This window comes from Drosophila ananassae, unplaced genomic scaffold (assembly GCF_017639315.1).
Source record: "Drosophila ananassae strain 14024-0371.13 unplaced genomic scaffold, ASM1763931v2 tig00000122, whole genome shotgun sequence".
Classification (NCBI taxonomy): Eukaryota; Metazoa; Arthropoda; class Insecta; order Diptera; family Drosophilidae; genus Drosophila; species Drosophila ananassae.
This window is the reverse complement of record NW_025319121.1, coordinates 211789-217702: the sequence shown is the minus strand read 5'-3', so window position 1 is coordinate 217702 and position 5914 is coordinate 211789.

The following is a 5914-nucleotide window of genomic DNA, read 5'->3' as shown; positions in this document are numbered from 1 at the left end:
GTGATGAAGATGGGGGGGGAGACGGATTACCCGATCGAGGTTAAGCCGCTCCTGAACTGGGAGCCTCCACCAGGAGCGCTCCCGGGGTGTTTTGGTGTGGACCGCAACGAAACTTTAAAACGGCCACAATAAGTACCCTGGAGTTATTACAAATATAAATTTTATATTCACCTGATAAATTTTGATAAGACCGCAACGAGGTCGCGCTTTCATAAAGCCGCGACACACAAAAGAGAAAAAAAAACCCACAACAAAAACATACGCATGATCTGAAACTTACTCGGTATTTGATAAGAAAAAAATAAACACTTTGCACTTGCGCTGATCTTGCGCTGATAAAATTTACACTTGCAGAGAGATATTATTTGGGCGTCTGCACTTCTGGGGGGTTTCGATAGAAAAGACCGAGCATGGAACAACCTACATTCCATTTAGGTTACCGGAAATGCAGAACAGCTGATATTGCAGCTTTCCTAAGCATCCCTGCTGCAGCTGATCCCGCGCCTTAACAATTTGGCAACTCCCGAAGTAAAAGCTTCGCTTTAACTATCGGTAAAAACCCAATTTACAAAGCCGATATGTATATCAATGGTATTTGTTTACAATTTTAGTTTTTTTTTTTATTTATTATTATTTTGAAAATGACTCTTCAGTCGCCGCTACAAAGCCCCCCCGAAACAGTCTGGCTAGGGTATTCTATTCCTGGTACCCTAGACTGATACCGACTGAAGAGGCGCTATTGTTTTATGTCCTTCGCGTGATAAGTGCCTATCAATTTTCCTTGCAAATCCTCTAGTTCGTAATACACGCTTCCCAGTTTCTTTCGAACCCTACACTTAACAAAGGACGGTCCAAATTTAGCGTTGTAGCCAGACGGAAACAGCTCTGCCTAAAATTTCTCCGATACACTTCTTGTCCTTCTTTAAAAGTCACGTTTCGAGACCGCAAATTGTAACTCTTCTCGTTTTCGTCGTGCTTTCTCTGCATTAGCCGACTCGCATTTTCTCGTGCAACTTCCTGAATCCTGACGGTCTAACTTCAGCGCTCGATCGTCTAATAAATTTAACTTTCTTAACAACGAATACGTGGTCCCGGAAGTGATCATGTGTTGCCCGAACACCATATAGTAAGGCGAGGTCCCTAAACTTGAATGCATTGCTGATCTCAACGAGCAGCATATTTTACTTAAATTTTCGTCCCAATCCCTCTGATCAGGCCGTATGTATGCTCTTATCGCCGATATCACCGATCGATTTACGCGTTCGGAAGCGTTGGCTTGGGGAGAATGTACCGCGGTAAAGGTGTGAGTTACGCGATACTGTTCCAATAATTTGCCAAACGCATGGGAACGGAACTGAGAGCCATTGTCGGACACTACGGTTTCTGGCACTCCATACGTTAAGAACAATTCTTCTTCCAAATATTGCACCACAGTACTTGTGTCAATTTTCCTAACAGGTTTTAGGAAAACGTATTTCGAAAAATGGTCCAAGACAATGAAAATACCCACATGGCCGCTTCTTGATCTAGGATAAGGCCCGAGAAAATCCATAAATAACCGTTGGAAAAATCGATGGCTTTCTGGAGCTTTCCCTAAGGGCGGTCGTAAAACGCAATTTGATGGCTTTGTGGTCCTGCATACCTCGCAAGCATTCACATAAGCCTTTACATCAGGCACTAGCCCAGGCCAAAAATAGTAACGCCTAACTCTTTCGATGGTCTTATGGATGCCCCCATGCGTCGTGCATGCGATCTCCTGTTAGGTGTTCGGCCTTACGATAAACGAAACCTTCCTCAGTCTTAAGGTCAGGAAAATTAGTTTCGTTCGCCTTCACTTTATTCACTAAATCTGTGTATTCCCCCGATCTAAAATGCTCCGAGCTCAAATCCAAAAATAGTCCGTCTCGCAAGTCCAACGCGGCTATCACTTCTTCATTAACCCGAGACAACACGTCGGGAACCAGATTGAGGGCACCCTTCCGATGTTCAATCTTGAACTTGTACCTTTGCAATGATAACGCCCATCGAGCCAAGCGTGTACTCAAATCCTGATTGGACATCAGCCATTTTAATGAGGCATGATCTGTGATAATTTTAAAGATCTGACCTTCGACATAAGCCCTAAAATTCTTTAGTGCCACTATTGCAGCCAAACATTCTTGTTCCGTTACTGTATGTTGTTGCGCCTTATTCAACTTCTTTGAAATAAAGCAAATAGGCTCGTCTCCTTCTTCAGATACTTGTACTAAGACAGCTCCTACCCCTGTCTTACTGGCGTCACAGTGTATCTCGAAAGGTTTTTCGAAATCGGGACTACACAAAACGGGCGCTTCGGATAATGATCGTTTTAGATCCTCGAAGGCTTTCAGCGCTTCGTCGGTCAAACTGAACTTACGTTTGGTCATTAAGTCAGTTAACGGAGCAGCAAGAGTCGCAAAATTTGGCACAAATTTGCGATACCACCCACATAGTCCCATAAAGCTCCTTAAATTTCGCAAACTTTTCGGAACAGGAAAATTGGTGATTGCTGCCACCTTTTCGGGGTCTGTACGTATACCACCGTCTCCAATGATATGCCCCAAATATCGTACCCGGTGCATGCAAAAATTACTTTTCCCAATGTTAATAGTTAACCCGGCTCGTCTAATTTGCAAAGCTATTTCCCTCAGGACTTCAAGATGCCTGTCAAAGCTTAAAGAAACAATCAACAAATCGTCGAGATAGACGAAAACTTCGTTCCTGAGGTGTGCTGGTACTACTTTATCCATGAGTCGAGACATGGTACTTGTAGCATTACAAAGCCCGAATGGCATTACTTTAAATTGATAGAGAGGTCTTCCCGGTACCGTAAACGCTGTTTTGTCCCGAGAAGCGACATCTAAAGGCACCTGCCAATACGCGTCCTTTAAATCGAGGCTCGATATATATTCCGCGTTCGGCAATCGACTTAAAATACCGCTAATCTGAGGAAGAGGATATGCATCCTTTTCTGTAAAACTGTTGACTTTTCTGCAGTCAAGAAAAATTCGAACTTTTCCTGGTTTAGTAACCATAACGATAGGGGATGACCAAGAGCTTTCCGACTCTTCTATAACGCCTAACTCTAACATTCTATCAATTTCGGAGTACATGGCCTTTTCCACCGCGGGTGAAACTGGAAAGTGTCTTTGCTTGATGGGTTTAGTCTTACCCACCTCGATGGTATGAGTTATTAAATTCGTATTACCCAGTCCTTCTTGCGCGAACGACGGAAAACAATTGATGACGTTCATCAACTTGGCCTTATCCACTTCAGACAAAATATGCTGATCAACGTTGAGCTTTGGGTTTACTTCTGTTGACCCTAGTTCAGATATCATTAACTTTCGGGGTAATAAATCGTAGAGTTTCCAAAAATCAATCCCTAAATATAAATCTTGTTTTAAAGAGGGTACTATAAAAATTTTCATTAACTTTTTAACTTCCCCGTATTCTACTTCAACATTACAATATCCTATGATCTGCTGCGCTCTTCCATCAGCTGTTGAGGCACTACATGCTAATACTTTATATTTAATGCTAGTTTTTAATACCTCAGCTAAATTACCACCAACACTACTAATCGGTGCTCCACAACCTAAAAATCCATCGATAGTACAATCCTGATACTTGACTGGCACAAACAGTCGGAGAAAGCTTCATCCTGCTTGCAAGGAATTCATGTACGGATTGCTCCGTTTAACATCGTATACCTTCACCCAAAACTGAGATATCCGTCTTGAACTTCGAGATCGCCTCATCTAAAAGCTTCGGTTGCGACAAATTCCTGAAGTATTTTCCTCCTGTAACCTCACTATTCTGCTGTGTCGCACGGGAACTGAATCGATGCACGGTTTGTCGATGAAACGGGGTTTGTTTGGTATTTCTATCTCTTCAGTGTCGCCGTCATCCTAACCTGACTTCGAATGGCACGCAAAGCTTTCGAACAGAACTGCGACTTCGCCATGCCGGCTTTGAAGTTTTTTGAATATTTACCACCGTTGGGATTGCAACCTTTCTGGGCTCAACAACATCCGTATTGCTTTGAATTTTGGGAACGCGGACTTAATGTGTGATCTCTCCCAGGTATTCTGCTATTTTCTAGGTCTATCCTGTTTTGCAGACTTTCTTCTGATGGAGGTAAACACGGGTGACTCATTCCCGAACTGTGATTCTGAGTTGCTAATGTCCTAGTCAAAACGTCAGCTACTGAGTTTTGGATTAACTCGGCCATCTTTCCTGAAAGTGACTCCAGCAATCTCCGCTCCATAGCTAGTAGCGTTGTGGCGTTCGCCGAAATGCTACTTTCATTGCTATAGTAGCTATGTCGTCTGTCGTTAGTCTCCCGACGTTATCGGGGATGGGCTGATTCCTGGATTGACTTCGAGTTCGTCTTTCCGGATCCTCCGTTACTTTAACTCCTTTGGGTCTGCATACCGCCTTGCAAACCGGACATTGTAAACTCTTCTTCCAGTGAGCTTCTATGCACTTCCTATGAAACTCATGCTGGCATGCCGTTACGTAGACCTCGGCAGCGTTTACCTCGGCGTTACAAATCGGACAACAGGAATTGGAACTGTTTGCTCCTTTATCTGGAGACCGGTGGATAGCCATCTTCCCAAAAATCTTAACTTTTCCACAACGAAGGTATCAACAAAAGGAATAAAAAAAAGAATTATCAAAATCTCGCTGCTCAGGTTGTTGCTAGCAAACAAAATATTTTACTTAAGGATACGTTGCCTTCAGCAACTAAACCAACAAAAAAGAAGAAACAAAAAAATCTAATCAAAAGAGTGTTTGAACTGATGCTGGATGTCACACATATTGTAAGGTATTTGTTTTCTTCGACTTCTCAGGAAAATAAAAGTAGATAGTTAGTGACATTACTCCGTTTCTTTCAAGGACTAGAGAGATTACTTCTCCCAGCTTCTAGTTTGGTCTTGGCCATCGACCTGTTTCCGACAGATTCATTTGTATTCCAAAAGACCATAACGGAAGCCTCAAGTAATCCAAAAGGATTCTACGCTTATGAACTTCTGGATGGGGCATTACTCTGGAGTAGTACCACCACATTCCGTACGGTGAAATTCATTTCGCTTTTAGAATGATAGAGATTGATAGATTGGTGACACTGTGTCTTAGCCCGGGCCAGAACTCGACCTAAGCTCGCGATATCTGTTTTCCTCAGGTTCCAACACATTGTGGACCTTTCTGCCAAATTTAGAAAAATTTCTCGTTTGTTTTTTTTTTTTAAATCCTGGTCAGTGACGAACACTAATAATCATTTAACTGCTTTCCAAAAAATTTAATACACAAAGAGAAATTTTTGAGAAAGAAAGAAAAAGAAGGTTGAAAAATCGAATTAATTTATCCTGGAGTCTTAATGAAAAAAAACAGTTCCACTAAGGCCACACATGTTGGGCGCCATCTTTATTTATTTAATAATTAATTAATTATAACTGTAATTTTTTGTAACGGTATTCTGAGCTGTTTAGGAAGGATTCGTACTTGCGAGGGCACGCTATAGAGTCCGGCTCTAGCTCGTCGGCTTTGGGGATGGAGATCTTGCTTCGTAAAAATCCTAACACTGCCACATTTAATATTAAATAAAGTCCAGAATTGAGCGTGCTGGCGACAAGATAGATAGCTAGATACTAAACCGGAAGAACGGAAGAATTAATTCGACGCGAGATAGAGTTAGAGATAGAGTTAGAAAGAGAGAGAGAGTAGAGAAGTAGAAAGTTTGCGATGTCTTAGATGTAAATAGGCTCGCGTACTGCCCACCCTACCTTTGGTCACGGTCCGATAAAGCATTGCCTTAGTGACCCCTTCCACACCCTACAACCGTGGAGTCATGAGCTCAGTTCAAACAGGAGGTATTCAATTTATTATAAAA